Source organism: Parus major, chromosome Z, assembly GCF_001522545.3.
Source record: "Parus major isolate Abel chromosome Z, Parus_major1.1, whole genome shotgun sequence".
NCBI classification, from domain to species: domain Eukaryota; kingdom Metazoa; phylum Chordata; class Aves; order Passeriformes; family Paridae; genus Parus; species Parus major.
In genome coordinates, this window is record NC_031799.1 from 49,573,678 (window position 1) to 49,598,428 (window position 24,751).

At 35.8% G+C, this 24,751-nt stretch overlaps 1 long non-coding RNA gene across 1 annotated transcript in view; it reads left to right on the plus strand.

Annotated features, from left to right (window-relative positions):
• LOC107215960 overlaps positions 1-24,751 on the plus strand; it is a 42,701-nt gene extending 17,950 nt beyond the window's left edge. Inside the window, exon 3 of the long non-coding RNA XR_001525320.2 lies at positions 24,363-24,751. This is a non-coding gene — a long non-coding RNA (uncharacterized LOC107215960). The remainder of the gene's footprint in view (positions 1-24,362) is intronic.

Consider the following 24,751-nt stretch of genomic DNA (forward strand, 5'->3'; position numbering starts at 1 on the left):
GGATGGAAATAAGGATGAACGTAAATGAAAAGAGTCCCAGGAGTAATGCTCAGAAAGCCTGCTTTACACAGTTTTACTACTATGGTCCAACCAGATCATTTTTGTAGTCTATCCCTTGTGCAGCTTTCTACTGATATTACTAATGTGTTTGGTATTATCAATATTGTCAAATGATATTAATAGTATATTTACAAGCAAATATTTTACATTTACACAGTTGAGTAAATTTTCATAGTCCCTAGAAGATTACTTACCATCTCTGAAAAATGAATGCACTTCACAGTATGTTTAGCAAGATGTTGAATTCAAAAATCTGCAGTGGGTTTTGCCTGTGCACCTCCCTATACTAATCTTACAGTTTTACGGCTTTGTTCATTCGAGTGACTATTGTCATTATTCTTCCTTGGTGTTTATGTCTACTATCATCATATACTCCATGCTTTCATTTTTGGATAGTCAGTTAAAAAAGAATATAAGTATAGAGGTCCAGAGGCAGGTAAATAGTAATTTGTGATGTGGAAAATCTTGCGGCAGCAGAATTAAATAAGACAAATTCAATTTGTCTTAAAAGTAATATGTTGAAATTCATCCCTCTGTCGATCTTTCATACTACTTAGATTTTACCAAAACTAATACATTTCACATTCTTTTGACCTGCTATAATTTGAGAACTCTTATGAAAAGAAAAGCCAAAAATCAAGAAAGCTGAGAGTATAGCACTGCTGTGGGTTGATAGTGAATTGTAACATGCAGTAAGTACCTAGAAACAAAAGAAGCATTGTTTTTGGATTGTCTCATTTAACAGTGATTTGAAACAGATCTTTGAGTCATGGCACTTGAGAGAAAGAGAAGCCACTCAGAAAATTTGTAACAATTAAAATATAAAAAGACAGCTTTCCCTTGTCACCGTCTGAATACAGTATTTATATTTCAGTCAGAGCCACCCAACCAAACTACTTCCAAAGTAAGTGACAGAACCTTTAAGGAAAATACCTTTCATTTCTAAATCTAGAGAGTAATTGAAAACATAAAGAAGAAGAAATGACAGAATTGTCAAAGATTGCTGTATTTACGAGCAATACAGAAGGATGAGTGAATTGCTACACTCGTTATATAAGAATACTTATTTTATCATTTAAATATTTGAGTATTTCTTAATACAGAGCTACTGGATGTGTTAATACAATTGTTACAAAGGATGAGCTTATTTTCTTACATAGGTCAAAGTTACCATCAGCAATGGAAATATACATTTGGTGTATAGGAAGAACGGTCTTTTACTGGTGATAATCAGTACATATTTCTGTCAAAATTAAACACATATGGAAAGTTATGACATAATAAATATAATTGTCTAACATACATAGCATTCCATCAACATGTTAATACAGACACCTGCTATTAGGATGAATACATTTTGCAACTGAGACAATCTAGGCTTTCACTGTGACTGAAGGAGATAAATACAATTCTCTTCTCTATCCTAATCTACATCTTCCTCATTTCTTTTGCTTTCTTTTGCTTTCTTATATGGCATTGATTTTCTCAAGTCTTTTCTCAGAATATTAAATTAAATTCCTAACACATTCTTAGAAAAATCCTGCTCACCTTCTCTTAGTTTTATTTTCTCCATGTTCAACAGCTGCACTCTTTGAAAGCAAGATCTGTCAGCTGCCAGAGCCAGTCTGAAAAGACGCTGCAATACAAAGCCAGGATATCTTTCAATGAAGCTAGACCAGGTTCTTCTTATTTGAGTAATGGGAAAACACCAGACTGGGTAAAGTCATTTTTCTGTAAACTTACAGTCTTCAAGTCAGAAAAACAAAACATATTAGGATCAAAACAGAATCAGTCTAATATCTCTAAAATACTGCCAAACTTATTATTCCGAAGGGGAAGTCAAAGCATGATAAATAAATACTTTATACAATGACACATTAATAATTTTTTGCAATGAGAGTGAGAGGTTTTGATATTTTTGGTCTTTTGATTCACAGAGAAACTTATCTTTGATTATGGTCAGCATTCTGCCAGTTGGGGGATGAATGTACCTCTTCATATAATCTGATGCTGTTTATGGAAATTAACACTACTTAGAAACGACCCCATGCCGCATGTGCAAGTGAACAGCCACGGTTACTAAACCATATTAACTGCCTACCTGCAACACACAGGATGTTTCCATCAGTGTCTACAAAGCTTATTATGTCACTTTTAATTTTTACTTTCCATACAAAATGGGGATTAGCATAATTCCTCTTAGGGTACTAAATAGCATCTTAATGCTATACATCAATTCCTGTATTTTGTCCAAGTCTGAGTCACTCTGAATTTAAAAACTGATATTCAGATGTACAAACAATGCCAGGGTTATCACAATTGATTGCACAACTCTAGTTCAGAATGTAGTAGTACCATCAAAGAAATAAAATAGTAAATACACAAGGCAAATGAGAAAATTCCAAAACATGCACTACACAGGAAAAGCTGGTAGCTTAAGCAATTTCTGTGTCATCACCTAAGCCATTCTAGCTTTCAGACATTTCTTCACCTATTTTTCATACTGTCTACTCTTCACCTGTGTGACCTTAACTCCTGGCCACCTTATTGACACTAAAATATATTTTAGTCACAATAATCTTTCTGCTGGGCTTGTGTTTATTTTTGGGGGGGCTTTGTTCTGGGTTTGTTTGCATACATATACTAAAATGCATTTTGAATATTCTTTTCTTGTCTCAGGTGGGAATCTTATTATTGACTTAGGTGGACTCAGTCAGACTATAATAGCTTTAGAGGGACATATGAGAGAACTCATTTAACTGCTCTTATAACTACAGTAAGAAAATGTTGTATGAACTTACCAAAATAAAGCTGTACATATTTTAGGGGACATTTCAAGGTGCTGTACACAAAGAAAAAAATCGTAAGAATTACAGAGCTCAGATTTCAGCTGTCTCTCAAGAACACCTTTTTAGTTTTTGTAGGTTTTCCTAAAGCTGTCTTCATATTGAAATATGGGTTTTATTGTACTTGCCAAGGTAGTTCTTCATGTTACTAATTTTAGTATGTAATCCTATAGCACTGAGGAATCCTCAGGATAGGCAGCATTCATGAGCATACAGTTAAAACGAGACCAGAATAAGAATCAGGAAGAAAAACACATAGTAAATGGCCTATGATCATTCCAAAAGTCAGTAGGAAGAATGATAATTTGATTTGGAAGTCCTTGCTCCCAATTCAGTGCATTTCTTTCTCTGTGGATTGCACTGATGGTTATGTGCAACTCTTATCCAAGGAAGAGCTCCTTTCCCCAGATGGCTCAGCAGCACGTGACATGGAATAGGAGACACCCAGAAGGTATGATAAGCTCTAGGGGAATGTATTATAGTGGATTGGTTCCTTTCCATCTTGGATATAGGCCCAAGAATGGTTTGAATAATCACATAAACTTTGCCTCATCTTACTGAACTATTCCACAAAGAACAATCCTCTGTCAAATTGTCTTCACCACAAAGACACTAGAAGAGCTAGGGAGATACCTTAAAGTCAAATAAACATATATGGGGCACTTGCAGCTACAGATAAAATTCAGTCTATGTAGCTGCAGCATCATTCTCTGCCTTAAATGGTAACTCCTTCAGGCAAATGCATATCCATGCTCCTGTGCACTTATCTGTTATTTTCTCCTTGGGAAAAACCCAGAATTGAAAGTATTGCTGTAAGAAGAAATAAACAACAACAAAAAAAGTAGAACTTTCACAAGAAGCAGTGTCCCCACCCCCACAGCCAACAGAAGAAAATTCTGCCAAAGCAGTGCTCTTTCATCCCCACACAGAAACGTGGCACAAGGACTTGAGACTTCAGCAATCTTTTATTGTATTTTTCCACAGGAAAAGAAAAATTCTCATTTATTGGTTGCAAGAAATAAAAATTCCTCATGCATCGTTTTTTTTTATAATTTCTATATTTAGAAATAGAATAGGGGATATATATGTTGATACATTTGAAGCTCGCTCTATCTCGGAGTTAATGGGAATGGTCTTCTTGGTTTCTATTATGCTTCTTCAGCATTTACTTATGTTCTGATTTCAAGCAAAGGGCTTTACAGCTCTTTAAAAGCACAATTTACCAATAACTCTGCAGAACAGATCCGACAAAATTCTGTCCAAGACAGCAAATATAGATCCTTTCCTTACAACACTAAGGCAGGTGGACTAAAAAAATATAATTTCTCTTACAGACCCAGGGAACTAAAAAAGACAGGGGGAGCAAGGAAAGGGAGAGAGAAAGAAAAGAAAAAAGGCAATTAAGCTAATGCACGTTGGGTATCACAAGGTTATAGATATTTCAAGAGCTGAGCAATTTACCGTCTGGAAAGGGAGAAGAGCTCTTGCATAAAATGTCCCCCAGCTCAGATTTATTATGCTTTTACTTGCATTATATGTGATACAATTAGCAGGAGGTGCCAATAAGGCATTCTCTCAAGGACGTGGTCATTTCATACCATCTGTTATTAATTGCATTGTCCTTTCCACAGCTAGATAGAGGGGAAAAAGTTCTCTGAGAACCACCTGCAAATCCTGACTGTATTATGGCTGGAATTTAAAAATATCTAACCAGAGTATGTGGATGGATGAAAAGTACCAGAGAAAAACTGCTTCTCAAAATCTCAAGGGAAAAAATCGTGAATATAAGGCCCTAGTGTCATGTATATTAAAGTTAATGTATTGGGATTTTTTTCAATTTTCAAATACAGTGAAAATTTCTCTGTAAAAAAGAAAAATATATACAGAAATTAAAAAGGAAAAATTAAACTTTAGCACTTAAGGTATATCTGTACTGTGTATGATTTGTTGCAGTCATGGTTGGGGTTTTTTGATTTTTATTTGCATGTTCCCTAAGTTGCCCATAAAATCAAAGATAATAAAGATTTTATGCTCCTTTATTCTTTTTTTAAAGAAGTAGAGAAGTACTGAACACAAAATAGCAGGGAATCTAGAAGGTTCAGGGTGAAATCTCAGATACAGTAGCCTATGTGGCAGATTCCACAGGGAACAAAAATGCAAGCTGCATAAAAAATTTATGTACTCCTCAATTTCCACACGATAAAATTGTGAAATATATGATAAAAATGTAAAAAAAATCAAACAGATTAAATAAAATTTTGATTATGCAGTAATATTTTTCAGCATTCTGATTCTTTAAAGTGCTGAAATCTTTAAAAAGCCATGTTTCAGTGGAAATTGAGGAAGATTATCAACAGAATTAGGAGCACAGAGAAGACCATCACAATAAAACCAAACAAAAGGATTACAAATATGAGAAAGGGCTGAGACCTTGTTTGGGTTTAAATAGTCTTGGTTACTTTTTAGCATCATATATCAAACAAACAGGACAAGCAGGAATTTGAATTGCTCTGCAGATGAAAATATATGAGACACGAGGAGGAATTTGAGGGAAGAGGATGAAGTTTACTTCCTCCAGGAAGTAAAACCAATGCTTTTCATATCTAGAAGTCAATATAAAGGATATTATAAAATATTATAGCCAAAGATCCTAATTATAAGGTGTCTACTATCTCAGCATGAACGCTCAAAACTGAGATCATGCTTTTAGAACATCATATAAAAATTTGGCTTGTCTGGCTTACAATTGTCATTTTAACTATTAGGGTGTCCAGCTTCCCAATCTTCTCCACAGTATGTCCTGAAAATTAATGTACATGATAACTGATGATTCATCTTCTCAAACATTTAACCTTTTTATTTCAGCCTTGAAATTAAGTGCTAGCATATCTAGCCTTTTACTTATGAAATTTTTATATTCTTTGTTCCTTCTGTAATGTTTCAAAAGACTAATTTAGGACTTTAAGTTTAGATATTGAATGCTGCAATGCTTAAACTAACTGTACCATATTTTTATACATAAATTAAATTAATTTTCATTTAAAAAATCATACAAGCCTGTGAGATCTTTCCAACATTTTTTTCATTAAAAACTGTTTGTGGTTTTTTCTGATGATGACCTGCTAGTCCACAGAAAATCAGAAGTGATTTTTTATATTATCTTGATACTTTGTATTTAAAAAAGGAATTCTTTATACTCTTTCATTTTACAAAGACAACCAAAAGTAAAAAACTTCGAATCAGGCAGAAGTGGTTTTCATTCTTTCCCAGGGATACCCTCTTCCACTTTGGAGCTGTTCCCAGCCTTTTTGTCTTGGTCCATGTTCAGCAGGAAGCCTTTTATGTCTAAATAGATTTCTATTTCATTAATTATTTACCCCAATAGTCAGGGACTAGATGTCCTTTCCATCCTTCTAATACTGTTAATGCATGCTCTGCACTAGAAGCAAGTTGTCTTTAGCTGGCTTAAATTTGACTACTATTATGACAATTATGAGCTTCTGCCACTCATCTTCTATGTGAACACTAAAAATCCACAGACACTTGCACTGCTTTTGTTAAAAAGTGAGATGAATAGTGTACCAATCTAACACTGCATGCAGAGCTCTGATTACAAAGACTGTTAATTATGTCATGTCCCTGGTACTGCTAAGGAGGTCCTTTGAAACTGAAGCCATGATCTCACCATCCAGTGTAGAAACCAGATGAGAAGTAGAGGATTTGCCCCAGGTATTGGCAATGATTATTCAACAGATCTGTCAGAATCTACCTCTTTTTTCCTCCACGGGTGCTGACAGTCCCAGCCAAGCCAAGTCCCAACATTATCGACATAAGCAAAACTTGGTGGACGGAGTCCTGTGGCTGGTGTGCCATGATGAACACTTACAGGCTCTTTGGGAGAGATAGATGGGGCAGGAGAGGCTAGAGGGCACTAGCTTAAGGGCAGATTTGGATTGTGTGGCATTTTCAATTGACGAGGGAAGCACTGTGTATCTCTGAGTAAGAGCAAGGGGGAAAGCAAACAGAGTGGATGTTGTGGAAGGTACTATCTCCTGCCCAGCCAGGATGATGATGCTGATGAATTATTCCAGGCAGAATTAAAGGATATCTTTAGACCATCATTTATGGGTGATTTTAGCTTTCTAGCTATCAACTGGGAGTGTCACACAGGGGACACCAATAGATCCTGGAAATTTCTGACACACATCACAAGTACTAAGGGAGCCAAGTAAGAAGGGCACCCTCCTAGATTTGTTCTTTGTGGGCAGCTAAGGAAATGGTGGGCAAAATGGTGATTTCTGGCTGTCTTGGTCACTGGACCATAAACTACTTGAATTTCAAGTTATTATTAATAGGAGCAAAACTGGGAGAGTAGACATAAGGCATGATGAAATAATTTCTTAGTAAGGTCCCCTGAGAATCTGCTTTTGAAGGTATTTGTGATCCATGAATTCTGGTCAGATTTTTCATAAACATTTGTAAGGACCACAAAAGCAGGCAATTCTACAATGCTGGAAGTCAAGCAAGTGGGGCCGAGAATGGCTTGGCTAAGCAGGAAAAGGAAAGTATATGGACATTGGAAGTAAGGACTGGTGATGTGCAAGGGTAGAGAGGCCTTACAAAGAGATCTGGAGCAATGAATAGAGAGCTGGGTAATCAACAACCAAATGGAGTTTAACGAGAGAAATTGACTTTTTCTGCACTTCTGAAAGGATGGTCCTGGTTAAACATACAAACTGGTGGAAGAAAGGCAGGACAGCAACCTCCAGAAAGAGATCTGGGGTTTTGAGCTGGCTATCTTCAATGAAATCTCAGATTACTCTAGACAGCTTGCTGCTTGCTGCACTTCTTTTTCAGATGTCAGGGTGACTGAAGTCCCTCAGCAAGATTATGCCCTATGAACATGATGTTTCCTGTAGTTCCTCATCAACAACCTACCCTTGATTGGGTGGCCTGTAGTAAATATGAACCACAAAGATTCCTTTGCTGTTGCAGTCTCTAATATTCACTCATAAATTCTCAACATGTGCTTGTGTTTTTCATAAGCAGAACTGCAGTCAGTCCTTTACTTACTTTTCTTTTGATATTCAGACAACAATCTCCCACCTTTCTTTCCCTGCCTGTCCCTCCTGAACAGTAAATAGCTATTGATTGCAGCACACCAATCATATGATTCATCCCACCAAGTTTCCAAAATGACGAATAGATTGTACTTTTCCATCAGTACAGTGGGAAATCTTACTATTCTCTCCTTTCTTTGAGCATATTACAGTATTACTCTACTACTGTTGAAGACGTCCCTTGAGCAACACCTGTAAGATGAATGATATTGGAAGTGAATTGAAAAGCTTTCTCATATGGAAGAGAACCCCTTGCAAAGCCAAGGAGGGGGTGTTGGTTAAACGTATACTATTAAATTACATAAATCGTTAAATTTCATCACATAATACAGACCATTAAAAATGCCTGGTAAATATATATTTCTTACTCTTTTACCTACATGTCACATTTGAATGCAACAATTTAACCTAAAATAAATCCCAGATGCATTAGGGATCCTGATGTTAAGACATGCCTAGGCTATTCCTCGCAGGTTATTCTTGAGGGCAGCTGTATATCATCTTTTGAGAAGCCAGCACCTCTTATGAGACTGATTTCTCTTCCATGAAAAGTAGACCATGTAGGCATATCCAGAGATCAATTGTTGCCTCAATCCACTGGGTTATAACCTACTTCTGGAGTACTTAACCCTAAGGCAGCTCCCTAAATTGAAAAGAAGTCACAAACAAATAAACAGACAGACCTATCTTACTAGTTCTGCATTTCCCAAGTTATTTGTAGCCATATTTTCAGCACTTACTGCAAATCATCCCCATTTTTGTATGTTTTGTTGAAATATGCATGCTATGGAAAGGAGAACTCTTTAGCGAATACTGTAGTCTTTTTTGTGTGCATCACATGTGGTTCTTACAAGGGTAAAGTACCAAAGTAAAAAATAGGGGGAGGAATATTTAATGTAAAACTTCCACCAATGTAATATAAAGTCAGAACCACAAACAGCTGAGAAAGATGTATTAAAGCACATCTATATTTGAATTTAATGTTTATAGAAGATACTGGAGCAGCAGCCCTAGAGATGTATGCTTTTTATTCAGCCACACCGGGGGAGGGTCCATATGCTTCTTTCTGTTCCATTGAACAGACAGCAGCAGATGGGCACTTCTTTTCGCCTAAGAAAGCATAGGAAGATCATTCTCAAGGGAAATGCTGCTAGATGACTAGATGTTACTGTACTAAATAAACAACAGCAGACACAGCACATGCTATAAATCCTGTATGTATGATCAGTGAGGAACGAAAAATAACTGCTTCTGTCTCTTATGGGGGAAACTCTGGAAGTGTTAAAGGATGTTGTTAGGTCACGCAGAAAGAAAATTAAGAGGTGTGAAAGTTCAGAATTTAATCTGGCCACTGTTGAGAAGGATATAAATGTTTTTATAAATACATTAATAACAAAAGGAGGGACGAGGAAAACCTCCATTCTTTATTGGATAAGGGGGGATTATAATCACCAAAAATGAGGAAAAGGCTGAGGTACCTAGCATTTTTTTTGCCTCAGTCTTCAACATTAAGGCAGGATAACTGTCCTCCTGGGCTGCTAGATGGGGACAGGTAGTAGAATAAACTACCTAGAATACAAAAAGAGGTAGTTAGTCACCTGCCAAGACACTTAGATGCTCACAAGTCTATGGGACTGAATGGAATTCATCCTAGAATTATGAGGGAGCTGGTGGAAGAGCTAAGCAAGCCTCTGTCCATTGTTTATCATCAGTCCTGGCACACTAGGGAGGTCGGGAGGTCACAGAAAACTGGAGGTTGACTAGTGTGACACCCATTTTCAAGAAGAGCTGGAAGGAGAACCTAGGGAACTACAGGCCTGTCAGCCTGACCTCAGCACCTGATGAGGTTGTGGAGAAGACCACCTCAAGTGTGATCATATAGCACCTACAGGACAGTGGGCAGATCAGGCACAACCAGCACAGGCATAGTGAATGCAGGTCCTGCCTGACCAACCTGATCTCCATTTGTGGCTAGATGACTCACCTAGAGTCTGAGGAAAACCTGTGGATGTTGCCTATCTGGATTTCAGCACAGCCTCTGACACTGTTTCCTAGAGCATTCTTCTGGAAAGCCTGGCAGTGCATGGCCTGGACAGGCAAACTCTTTGCTGGGTTAAGAGGAGGGCCCAGATAGCCTAGGAAAGTGCTGCTTCCCCAGTGCTGGGCCCAGTCCTGTTTAATATCTTTAATCTGGACTTGGGAACTGAACCTACCATTAGCAAATTCATGGAGAACAACAGGTTGGATTGGACTATCCATCTGGAGGGCAGGAAGCTCTGCAGAAGGCCTTGGCAGGCTGGATCAATGGGCCATGAGGTGCAATGAAACAAGGTAGTACTAGGCACTACACTTTGACTACAACAAGCCCTTGCAGAGCTTGGATCATGCAGTGTTGGGCACTCTGCTAGAGGCGGAGTGGCTGGAAAAGTGCCCAGTGGAAAAAGACCAAGTACGTTAATGTTTTACATTCAAAGATGTTTTGGAAATGCAGACAATGGCAGGTGGCTCAGTCTGTTGTTTTTGTAGGGTCCTCATTAAGTAGACCTCTTCATTTACTTCTCTCTTGACATGTGAGGTGTTTGTAAGAGAGTGCACTTGTAAGAGCATTGGGAAAGATGTGGTGTGTGTAAACCTGTCTATGAGAGGACAAAACAGAGTGTGAGTCTGCTATTGGTGTGCTTGCCCTTTTTGTAGTACCTGACACGTGGATCAGGCTCTCCAACACAAAACCAAAGGCATCAGCTTCATATAAAACTCAGGTAAGCTGAAGAGCTACAGTCACAAGGTGAGATCAGATGGGAAAAATTGCAAATGTATGAGAGAAGAACACAGCAGAGAGAAAATTAGTTCTGCGGGAGTCTAAGACATAAGTTCAGGGCTATTACAGGAGTACAAACATCCTGCTTTTCCCACCAAAGATTGAAGTTCATTGGTGCCATGAATTATCTGCCTTAAATATATAGAAATATGTGTTTCATGGATTATATTATGAACTTTTCCCATTCTTCATAATGGTTTATTCATGATGGAAAGAAGGTATGAAAGGACTGAGCCCTTCTCCTTTTTTTGGTCAGCAGTTTACATAATGTTTTCACACCATCCACTTCTGCCAAGTCTCTGTTCCTCATCATGGAAGTTTGCATTTAAATATTGATCAGTATGAAGGCTACATCTGGCAGGTCATACCTGTTCTGTGGAGGATATTTAGATTCTCAGAAAACATTTTCATTGATTCATATTTTCATCAGCTGATATCCATTCCATAGCCCTGCTGTGTTTCTCCTAGACATGCTGAATGCCTTTGTAATCACATCAGTACACTACCAATTTGCACATCACAGAATTTGCTGAATTCTTTCAGCATCTTGGTCTATCAGATGTTAATTTAATTAAATAAGATTTTCAGGTCACCTTCTTCATTAGTATCTCATAGATTTGGCCAAGAAACTAATACCTCTGTCAGCTCATCTAACTCTTCTTCAGTAAATCAATCTCTCAATGATTATGACCAGACTACCACTCAAACAGCGTTCTAGGGTGAGTTTTTCTAGGTCTTTATCTACAATATCTTCACAGACAAAGATATATAACTTCCAAATCCAAACATTAATAATGTGAAAGTTTGATTATAAGAACCTAAACCATAGAGTATTTAACATTCTACATGAAGAAAATGGAGCCATGAGGGCAGGCTGAGTAGCAAGAAAAAGGGGTCCAAATACAACCTTCCCTCTGCCCACAGGTTACAGCACACAGGAGCTTTCTACTTAGTGACACGCTCCTCATTTCCACATGGACCTCTGAAAATTGCGTCCTCTTCTCACCCATCCTTTGAGGACCCACTGGCTGTACCTGCTACTTGCTACACTCCACCTGCCCTTTCTTAGGGACATGTTTCTTTTCTCTTTCTCTTTCCTCTCCATATCCTTTGCTTTTTCATGTCAACATGGTCTGTTTTCCCCAAGGAAATCAACAATCTCCCTTCCTCCACACCGACCCTCAATCCAGTAATCGTCTTTTATTCTGGAAATACATCACAAATCAAAAGCTACACAAGCCAGTCACAGTTGCCTTCTACCGATGTCTTAATTAGGTCTAAATTGGGACAAGTTTTTTATTATTCAAATTATATTTGATGTGACGATTATATCTAAACCAGGGGATTTTATTTTCTGTGTTAGAAATTGGGAATACAGTACTCAAAATTGTAGATTTATCCTCAAACTTTATAATCTAATTTAAAAATAGCAGGCTGATTACTGTTTTTTAGCAGTGGGCGCTATTAATTACCAGTATTTGTTCTTTAGTCAATCCCTAACGTAGCAACACTAAAAGAGTGGTGGCAAGAAGAAAGCTCTAGAGTTGTTACAAGGTAATCTGTGGAAGTGGTGTGAGAAGTGGTCCTGGACAAATTGCTCTATGATGCTGTCCTTTCACTCCTGTAACTCCTGTGTTTCAACTGCATCTCCCAGATGAAAAGGAGTGTCTAAGAATTTTTTACTATTTCAAAGGCTGGGACATTGTGTCAGTAGATCTCCTGCCTTCCTGTGGCAAGGTCTCCTCTTTCTGCTATTCCTAGCAGACTTGTTGATGAGTACTTTAAGAGTTTTATTGAGAATATCTCAACGTAAGGAGACAAAAAGCCCTTGGCAACTCTAAGTATGCTTGAAGACAGTACCTGCTATGGAGGGATGTTTTGCCAGTTTTGAATGTACCTTGGCTGTTTAACCACTGTCACATAGAAGGAGATATTGCAAATAAACTGGAAATGCTATGCTCCCCAGAGAAGCTGTGCTAAGGCATTGTCACAGCAAACAAAAGAGATTCTTTCCAAAGAATAACAAGTATGCCAGATGTTTTGCTTTCGGAAGAATAAAGGGACAGCTTTCTATGAGAATCACAGTGATATACTGAAATGAGTTTTGCCACTTTAGTTTTTAATAAAAATAATAAATTCTTTCTCCCCATAAAGAATCTTGCAAGATAACTAAATTTTATCAGTTACAAAGTTCATTTATTTATTTTTCACAAAAAGACAACACCCCAAAGAAAGCTGCCTCGTTCTGCAATCAAATTTTTACCTTCAAATACCTCAGTAAGGATAATTCCTTTCAAACATGAATTAATTTCTCAAAGCACTATATCACTTCACAGTTACCACAGTAACTTTCAGATTAAATCTTATGAGAGAGACCAGTTCAAAATACTTTTAATTTTATTTTCATGAAACTAAGATAATTTTCAAATTTCCAATACATTAACACCCATTTTGATCATTAATTTATTTAGGACAGAAATATTGGATAAATGAAACTTTACATGCTGTTAAAATAAAATTAATATTTTAAGTTATATCTTCTTTAAGCCCACATGACTACTAAGGATATAAAGCAAAGTTGAGACTGAGTTCCCTGGTGCCTCATTTTATGTTTCTTGTTTGCAGTATCTTGAAGAATATTAGTTCTGTGCTACTGAATATTTTAAGATGCATATTTATTCAAAGAGTGTAATAAAGTGTACATCAATACAGGGTCAGGCTTAATTCAGCACTTTTGTTCGGATCAAAGGAGTATTGCTGATATTTTATTTTTAGCAATTGCGTTAAAATATATATTTCACTAATGTTCAACCACAGAAACAAAAGGCTTAATTTTCAAGCCCTTTGGATATTAATTGAACTTCTATACATTAAATGAATCATTACTTTAAATATTGCTATAAATATGTCTGTGAAAACTAAACATTGTTCTTGATTAATAAATTATTCTGAGGCTAAATTGCCTTTTTAAAATTTTTTTTCCATATTAATCCTATAAAAATACCTCTGAATTTAATTAACATTTAATATAAAAATTGTATTTGGTAATTGGCTTAATGTTTTTACTAATTGGTTATATATTAAATGCTCATTTTCCAAGAACACTTTTCATTACAAAAGATTAATAATTCTAGTAAAAAAAAAAATCCTTTTTTAGGGAGATTTCTCTTTTTGAGTTAATAAGACAAACAGTTTTACTGAATCACCTCTAAGGTAGGATTATTATGACAAATCAGTTGTCTTAATTCTTAATTGTAGCCGCCAGTACATTATTCTTTATCGAAAAACATTGATGAAACCAAAAGCAAAAATTTGTTCTTAGGAAAATAATCTGTCTTTATTTAAACAACAGTAATTACCAGCCATAGATGCTCACATGGTTAAATACTTAATAGTAGTATTTACTTGTACAAACAAAAACATTATTTTGCTTTCCAAATAAGCTAAGCCTTATGATCAACACCATTACAGACATTTTTATTACTATTTTTGATGTAATTTTAAGAATAATTTGCAGACTTTTGATTTTATTAGGGCATCCTTTTAATGAATAAATATCTTGTGGAATAATGCATAAGAAAAAAATCTTTAGTTGAAAAAAGAGCAGCTAAGCTGTCAGAAACAATGAAAATAATTTGCTGCGAAATGTGTTATTTTCTGCAACACAAGACAAAATAGAATATTTTTTCCCTAGCTGGGAAGAGGAAGAAATTGTTTTTCAGGTTTATTTTCTAAAATCCCAGTATATCCCAAACAATAGACAATAAAAGATGCTGAATTCAAAAATTAGTGAAAAACATGGAAAAATTTATGCAGAGCAAAGCCAAACAAGGCCATTTTACAAACATTCTTTTGCTTTAAGAAGCACAAGACAAACGGGCAATAAATCACAAGCAAAACATGGGAATAGAAGTCATGTGCCAGTTATCTGTAGGTAATCATTATTCTGATAACATGCAAGCTAAGGTATTGCCTACTGTGTCAATGAAAGTGATTACTGGAAAATCAGTCTTATATCTAGTCTGTCCTGGGATTTATAAGTGTGTTGCTCTGAACTTTTTTTTGACCAACTTTTGACTGTCCCATGCCATTTTTACCTCCATGCTTACTCCTATATTCCTGATTTATGATTGGAGTCTAGCACTGCACAAATAATCACTGAAGTTCAGCCTCCTAATTGGACTAAAGATCTCACAAGCCCACATCAGTTAGATATGATGAAACTTAACATGCATAATTTGGTAATTTGGCTAATGTTAGAAAAAAATTGTGCATGTGTAAAGATAGATAAACATATGTTAAAAAATCTTTGTTTATTGATCTGTACAAAAGAGGTCTTCAGTCCTTCTTTTCTACTATTTTTATGATGACCTTCTAAATTTTCCCCTGAACGGAATTGTATAAACCAGATGTTCAGAGAAATACTTAGATATTCAAAGTGCCTTCCAGAAATCCTAAGAAATCACTTTAACAGAAATCATTGAGTGTATGCACCACATAATGCAGGTTGACTCAGGCTCATGTTTTGGTAGGTCATCATGACTTACACGCATGCTCTGATGCATTTGACCAATTTTATTGATTCAGCCTAGAGTGTTGCTGCCTGCGCTTTCACACTGTCTTGAAATACACATTCCTGAATAGCCACATGGCCTTGGTGTGAAGCATGATTGGAGATGTCATCTGGTACAGCCAGAAATCCAGCTGGCCTTCACAGTAACCTAGTTCAAATCATCTTGAAACTGCTGAGCTAAATCTCACTGGTTTGCACAAAACGAATTCCATCTTTGTTTTGCCTTACATCCCCTGGCTTCTGTGCTCACTCATTTTACATTTGCCTCCTCCAGTGCTAAATCAGAGCACAGGAAGGGCACAAGCACTGTCACTGTTTAACAAGCTGCATTCATGTATCAGCCACAAAATGCTATTAGATGAAAGAATGGCTCTTTTATGCCTTTTTTTGGCACCAGGCTCTCATTTTACAAGGACCACTTGTACAGTCATGTAGCCACAGCACTGAAAGAGCAACCACGGATACAAAACAGGGCTATAAAATCTGCACTGTAAAGGAAACATACCTTTAGCAATGTTTTTTCCTTGGAGAAGGCAAGCCTACTAAAGATTGCTAACCAGCCACATTAAGAATGAGAAAAATATGGGGAAATAACAGTGGACCCAGAGAGTCCAAGATGTACTCATGTATGTACCAGAAGCTAATTTTTTCCCCAGAAGATGTTCACTTTACTTTTGTTTTTGCTTTCTTAATAAGCACAAGTCATTTAACACATTTCTTAACAGGCACAAGGATAGATAAGAAAACAGAACATTTGCATATTGTTTTACATAGCATATTTTCTTTAAAGTGTTACTTTGCTGTACATCTTTACATCTGAGTAGTTTTATTTGTTTTGTCTGCAATGTCTTTTGGTGTATTCAAACATAGATTTTTTTGAACTTATAGCTTACTTTTGCTTCTTGTTATACTTCACAATCTACTGACCCTGATTGTCCCAGCTCCTTCTGGCCTCTCCTTCGGTGCTCAGTTAAAGTACACCCTGTACGTGGAAAAAGTGTGTGACTCATACAACTTCACATACCTCCCAGAGCACAGGCCTAATCTGGCACATCACTACTCTTCCACCTCCATTTCATTGGGAAAATAATAGTCTTTAAATTGCACATTTTTTGGTGTATATGGTGTATATGTATATGTATATTTTTATCCCACTGTTTTAAATCCTTCTAAGCAGATGCAAAATTTTTCTTTGTTTTGTTGTCATTTGCCACCAGTGAAAGTAGTGTTTTTGCATAAATCATCATTTCACTCATATTATGGCAATGTGTCATTATTAAATATTTCACACATGATGACCTCTGAGTGTTTCTTATTCAAAGATTCATGCAAGATTTGCATGAGGTGTGTTTAATGATCCCTGTATAAACACTCTGAAAACTCTCTCTTACAAAGTTTCAGGCAGGTATGAGAGTAATTTCTGAAACTCACCCTTCAGCATAAAGTCCTTTGGCAGTGCTTGGCAGTTTTCATGTGCTAAAATAAAATAACAATGTGCCAATGTGAAATAAATGTTAATTATCAACTTTCTTCCATATTATTCCATTTAAGGTCTGATTAATGCTTTTCAGCAGCTGTTTCTGATACTGTTACTGATAAGTAAAGGAATGCATTTTGTTGCAAAACAAAACTAATATTGAAATCATGGTTTCTCTTAAACTGTTGAACCTTGAGTTGAAATGCAAAGATTATCCCTTGCTGAAAATATTGTTAGCCTGGTCCCTTAAATAAAAAGCTTGAGAAGTACATGACAGATTTGTATTTGCCTACTCCTTATAAACCTCCTACTATAAGGAAAACAAAATTGAAAAATTAAATTAACTTCAAATTCCCTTCCCCAGAGATGCTTGGGGAAAAGCAGGACAAGTTCTGTGGAGCCATTTCAGCAGGCACCTCCCTATCACATGTGCCAATTACCAATTGTAAAATGTATTTTAATGCTGGATGCTGAAAATTGAGACCAACTGAGTCATTATGAGAGACATTTAATATATGATGTGATAGTGTTACCAGAGAACCCTTCTAGCCACCAGTACAAAGCACAGGAAGATGAGAGTTGCTGTAGTAGAAATTAACTTAGCCAGACCCAATACATATGATCAAGGTGAAATGATTATTCTTAATTTGTATATTAATTGAACATTTTCATGGTTATTTAAATACATATTATGATAGACCTCTACTCATGACATTTTCCTAGGTTGATCAAAAAACACACCTTCAGCCCTCTGGCAGAAAGACACTGCTCGAGAGTGGAAGACAAGTACTATAGACAAAAAGGACTGCCACATCAGACAACTAGCTTCTAATAATTTTTTCTGTTAAACATGTTTGGTGCTAAATATTTTAAATATTTACTTATATATCTATATGTAAGTAAAACATAGTAAAAAATATAAACTCCAATGAAGACCACACCAGTAGTCCCAGATAATGCTAGATGCTGATTTTTTTTTCAGCAAGACACCCACTGTAAGTAATAACTCAAGATATTTCAAAATCTCTGCTTCTTTGCTACCTGTTATGATTTCCAATTTTAATTTGTAATTTAGTCAATAATTTTTTATATACTGAAAGTTTATTACACAGCTGACAATTTACCTTCTCTCGAGCATTATTCCTTTACTCTGTGGAGATCTTACGTGGTAGATCTGGCTCACAGCAGATGAAAGGCAGTGTTGAAACTCACAAACTCAATGCAGCCAAACCAGGAGCTCAGAGATATTCTATGCATACCATATTACTAGTTTGTTGCACCATATTTTGGCTAACATACCCTTTGTGTGGAAATAGTATATAAATGAATACAGGCAAATCTGAGTATTTGAGTGAGACTCAATCCATGTTGACAACTAAGGCAAATTAAAGAATGAAATTTCTGAAGTGGTGAAAATTCAAAGAAAGCAAAACAGGAAAACAACTTCATGAAATCTATGACTGAGGAGAGACCCAATTAATATTTTGCCATTAACAGGAAAACCCCTCTGACACCAGTAACATTAAAATTTCATTGTGATTTCTTTTTGTCTCTGCAGCATCTTTTGCACTTGTTCTTGATGTTTTCTAGTCAAGTTAAATGAGTTTCACATTGGGATATTTATTTACAAAATACTGCTTTAAAAACCTATCTTCTTTACATTCTTGGGTTTGGGAATTGCTTTTTCATTTAAAGGGGCTTCTTTGTAAGAGCCTTTTCCTATTGTTTTTGATAAAAATATTTTTCATTTTAGATATGCAGAATATTATCATATTTGTCTTTTATTGAAAAAATTTAGGTCTCTTATAAGTAAAATAAATCTACATATATATAGACTAGTAGCTTTATATATCATATATAAGGGCTCATACATAGTGTTGTAGTATGCAGTACTAATGTTATTTATTAATAACTATTGTTATTAGCTATACAAATAACTGTTATTAATTTCAGGATTACATTATGGCTTTACTGCATCAGTTTTGATTCTATCTGAAGCTGTATTTTAGTCTGCACTGATGGAATTTAGTGGAGTCACGCTAGTTATATCAGCCGAGCATTTTGTAGGATCACCATACATCCGTCTATTGCAACACTAAATTAGCAACATCTGTGTTTGTCCAACCTACCGTGTCTTTGTAAGATTTGCAACTATGGTGTTACAGGCAGTCAAACAAAGACACTTTTAGAGGTTCATTTAAGACCCATCAGTATGCTGTATGGTCTCCCAAACCTGGCAAAATGGCTGCTAAACACATGGTTTCCAAGCTTAATTTATTTGCAGCTCTCAAGGTTAAGACCCCAACAATGTGTAATGGTCAAATAATTCCAACTGCAAAAACAACTCCAGTTGACCTTATGTTTTGGTTGGGTTTTTTTTTGCAAAAATTCAGATTTTTGCTGATTTTCACTGTTAATGCAATCCTTACAAAGCAAAATGTCTATGTTTGCATCACAATACATACAGAATTATTAATTATGATTCATATATCTGACTACTTGGATTTTGTTTGCAACTATTAACAACTAACTTGGGAAAAGAAATATCAATTTACTTCCTGAGATTTGGAACAAATAATACTAAAAATGGCTTCCAATTGGCTGGAGACCATGGCCCATGATTTTGAATTAATACCAAGGGTATATCCTAATTTCTCATTTGATGAGTAAATGCTCCTGAATTGATTTCACCACCAAACTGTTCCCAAGATTCAATTGCTTTTTGCACTTCCAAGAGTTGTCTTTTTCTGTTCTTTTTTTCCTTTAATCCCAGTTATCAATTTCCTGTGACCACCTCAATATTTTTCTTATTTTTCCAGTCTTTATTGCACATTTCTAAAAATTTCCTTCACTTTGATTTCTCTTGGAATTAGAGCATTGCTTTGCTAACCCTACCAACTCTGGGACACTTCATACATTTGAAGTCTTCTATGCTGCATGGCATTCTCTCTCTCTCTCTCTCTCTCTCTCTCTCTCTCTACTACTACTACATGGTATTTTATGAGATAATATATGTCAGATGAGATGGCATTATAACAGAATATGAAACAGAAAAGACAGATTTCAAGTTAATGATAGGTTTGGTTTTGACAACGTGATCAAAACAGAAAAGGAGAAGGCAAAAAACACTTATTTTGAATTCAGAGCTAATGAGCATTTCAATCAACTAATAAAGGTATTGGGAAAAAATACAATTTGGAGCAATTTTGAAGAAGAGGGGGAAAAAGGTCCCACCTCAGCATTTTAAATAGTTATGGGTATTCATCTGGCCAAGAAAGTAAGAAGGCCGAGGCAGATAGTAATGTGATTACTGTGGCAATGATATGCATTAGATACATTATGGGAAAAAAATAATCCATACTTAACCCAGCCAATCCACTTATTGATTTTTCTTAATGGTAAAAACACTGCTCCAAAACAAAAACCAGATATCCCTTTTTTATATTCTCCCTCACTTATAAGCCTCATCTCAACAGTGCCCTTCATGAAGAGCAGTAGATAGAGAGAATAAAGTAATATATATAAAATCTCACACCTACTGGACCAGGTTTGGGTTTCATATGAAAGTTTTCCAGATCACTGTTTCTATTGAAATCTAAATGTATGAATAGCAAAAGATGACAATACCAAGTGTTACTTTTGCTTGACATATTGTTTAATTTTATTTTGCTTTATTTATATTCTTTCATTATAGTCCCTAAGTACATATAGTAATATTGCACATACTTGAAATGAATTTATCTGACTAGGTGAACTTCAAATCTAAGTGAACTTCACTGACATGGTTTCAAAGTCTTAGCACTGCTTATCTTCACTCCCAAACTCATCTTTAACATGACTACACTTGGAACAATCTTGCAAAATAAAGATTAAGCAAAGCTTCGTCTTCTATGTTGCTATATCCTGTTTTCAGCAATTAGAAAGGTGTCTGGCACACAGAATCAAATCCAGCTCTACAGCAAACTAAAGTTTTGGTCTCAATGTTTTTTCTTTTTGATTACTAGAACAAAGCCATTGAATAGATAAATAAAAAGAGAAGAGCTAAGTCAAAAGTCACTTGTATGACTGACCTAATCCATTGGTAAAATCAAAGCATTTCTAACAAACATTTTTATTATTTTTATTCCTACTCACTTCAAGTCCAATTTTCTGAGTGCAGAGAGAATAAAGGAGTCCTATATTCCATGAACAGACTAATTTAATCCTTTCATGGACTTTTGTATTTGTCCAAGTGACATAGATCGGATCAACTAGAGAGAGTAGGCGATACAGCATCTGCATTTACAAATAAAAACGTGAATGCATACAGAAGCAGCAGAAAACACAGAGATACTAAACCAGCTGTCTGAAATGGTCAATATGGTTCTGTAAAAGAGAGCAGCAAGCAGACCTGACCCTGAAGTGAAGGAAAAAAACATTAATGGTGAGGACTGTCAAAATCAATCAAACTGATGCCTGCAAGTAGAGAAGGAAAGTTCTGGCAATGTAGGAAACAGGGAGAAAAAAAAAATTGAAAACCTGAATTGAAAAGGTGAAGAGAAAAAAGATGGTAGAAAAAGGATGACTAAGTTTAAAAAGAGGCAACAAAATTTGGCAACAAAAACTCTGTCTTGTGAGCAGCAAATAGAAGTAGCTTTGTGCAGGGATAAAAAACCTCACCAGTAGAATGGCAGGCAAGGTGGTCCTTAAGAATTATACTTCACCTCGTTCTTTTTCACCTAGGACAGCAGCTTGCAACCCAAGTAAATTTAATGTTTAGAAAGTACACTTCTTCTGTAACCAGACAAATATGAGGCACTGTAGGAATGTGGAGATCTTTCAGTGGATTTTAACTCCCAGAATTTTTAGACTGATTTTAAAAAAGCAGATTATTTTAAAAGTGCAATTTATGTTTTCTCCAATTTTTGGTTACATGAGAGGTGTGCAAGAAAACCAGACCCCACCAACAAAACCAAATCCCACAACCAAATAACAGGAAAAAAGACTTGTCTTGATCTCCCACATCCCAGCTGGGTAATCCAGCCTATCTCTCAGCTTTAGCCTTTGAAGAAATCACAGAGGAAAGACAAATACTTCAGTAAAGCCAACGAGTTTACATATTTCTTCCATCTCTATCCTGGATTCAAGAGACATATCCATATAGATTTCAAGCCTTTTCAGCTATGCTCATCATTCACTTAAACATAAACTTCAACCACAAAATTTAGTATTCAACACCTCTGCAAATCTACTCCAGCGTGCAAGTGTAAAACTTGAAGAATTAAGCACTTCAGACTTAAAAATATTTCAGGTGAGGATTGAGGCACCTTCTTACCTGATCCCTAGTTCTGATCAAATTTCTCTGAACAAAATCAATTTAGGACAATCCTAGGATAGTTACACATTCTAAAATAACCCGAATTTTGAGTATGCTTGCACAATTGTTGCATAAAGAAAACTAGAAGACTTTTCACATAGCAGGCTATATATAGTTTCATCAAATCACAAAATTATTGTTTTGTATGTTCCTGCAATATGACTCAACTCTTTTTCTGCATGATTAATTATTGTGAATATTTTATTTGACACATAAGAAAATCTATCTCTGCCTTATAATCTGTTCATTTTCACTGTTACTAAAATGAAAAGGCAGGACATCTCCATTGCCATATGACAGTTCTGCTAGGAAGAAGCAAAAAAAAAAGAAAAATACTTGGCAATTTTTAAAAAAAAATTATGCATCTACAAATTTAAACCATTTAGGAGGTTAAGTAAATACAGCAGGGAAACATAAAAGAAGGAAGAGTTAACTTTTAGGGATTAAATAGTGAGAATAATAAGGAAACTTACAATTAAATAATTACTTAAAAATATAAAGATTTTTTTTGCATTTTAAATATTAAAAGGAGCTACAACTATTTCATGGTACAATATTAGATTATGTCTTCATTAATCTTTATTTGGAACTTTCCCACATTTAAAAAGTACTTCTAGTTTAGACAGAGATCACTCTTCAAAGATTGAATGTGTTCTTAACCAATTGCATTCCAAACATGGATAGAGAACTTTAGTAAAAATAATTTATCATTCTCACATCTTCCACACCTAGAAATGCCCAGAAATCTTTAATTCTACATTTTCTTCAATCCATCTTTAAACTGTAGGCTTTCAAGCTGGAGCTGATACTTTTATCTTGAAATACAGACTGGAAATACAGGGGTTGATGTTTGTTCTCCTGCAAAAGCATTTTTGTTGAATAAAAGAAATTCCTTAGGTGGATTTTTACAACTTCTTTAAAGTAGCCTATAAGAATGCAATTTCCTTCTGCCCCACTCATTCCCCTACTCTTTCATACCCTTCCTTAAAATGACATTTGTGGATATTTGAAGCTAATTCTCAGAAGCAATGAGACTATAAAGAATAAATAGTTTCCATGGGATTAAAAAAGCAGGCAAAATTTTAAAATTAATAAGTACTCATACCTACCTGCTTAAATAATGTTAATAAAATCAAAATATCAAAAAAAATACACAAAACCACATAAACTCACATATCCTTAAATATAAGAAAACATTATTTGTTGCCACTGGGCCTCCCAGGTTAACATGTATTTTAAATACACAATTTTGATCACACAAAACTGAAAAAAAAATCACCTTTCTTCTATTTTAATACAAGAATGATTTTGTGAGAATATGACTCTTCTGCAAAAAAATAAACAAGATGCAAATCAAATGAAGAAGAATGATGAAAAATCTATGCATCAAGAAAAATAATACAATTATTCCCCTCACATCTGTGATTCCTATAAAAGTAGAAAAAATCCAAATTAACTTAACTACATATGCCATTATTAATTTGTTAGGTAACAACGCCTTGATGAAAGCAAAAAATTTGAGAAAGTGTTTAAGAGATCTATGATTGTTGCTGCATATACTGAGTTTCAGCGTATTTCCTTTTTTTTATATTAACATGATATGCTGTTTAAAATAAAAACAGTTAATTTGGAAAGTATAAATTTTATTACCTTTCTTAGCATTCCTCTTTCTTTCCACTGTTTTATATTATTATTATCTGCTCCTTGCAGAGCACTTTGCATTTGCAGCAACTCTACAAGCTTGCATTGTGGCTCATTTTACATGTAGAGAAATACAAAACTAGTGTTATTATTTACAGAAAAAAACCAAACAGCTTTACCACTCCAATAGTAAAGCCTAGTACTAGTCCAGCATCCGCTGCATGAAACCTGCTATCCTTGGTAAAAATTAAAACCCTCTGTTGTCCTTCACATGGTGTTTGACATTTTTCCTGGTGGTGATGAATTACGACTCTTTCTGCAGAATAACCAGCTGAAGGAAAGGAAAAGTGAAATTTAGCTGAGGAAACTGGTATTTCAGCTTCTTCCTGAACCTCTATGCAGCTGGATGGTTTAGCATCTGCTCTGACAGCAACTGCTATTGGTAATGTCTTATCACTTACACCTTTTCAGTGTGGCTGTGAGACCCTACCAAGGTGACCTGACAGTGTTTCAGAGGACGTCGAGCACTAATTTTTCACACAATGTCTGCCTGTGTGCGGAGAAGCGGAGAGGAGAGGAGGAACCAGCCCCAAGGCTGGCTGCAGAAACTCCCTGCAGTCATCCCCTCGCTGCCGTAGAGAAGTGGAGCTGAAGCACCCTCCTGTACCTCGGGAAACTGCTCCGCCTCATCTCCCTTTGCTGTGGACTGGGGAGACCAGCCTTCATTTACGATGACATTGTTCACTCGGCATGCAAAGGTCTGCCGTGCATTTGCAGCCTGGTGCAGCACCATACAGTGGCAGAAGTGAAGTGCTGCAGCCTAAAGAAACGCTTTAAAATCTGTTTCTCTGGAGAAAAAA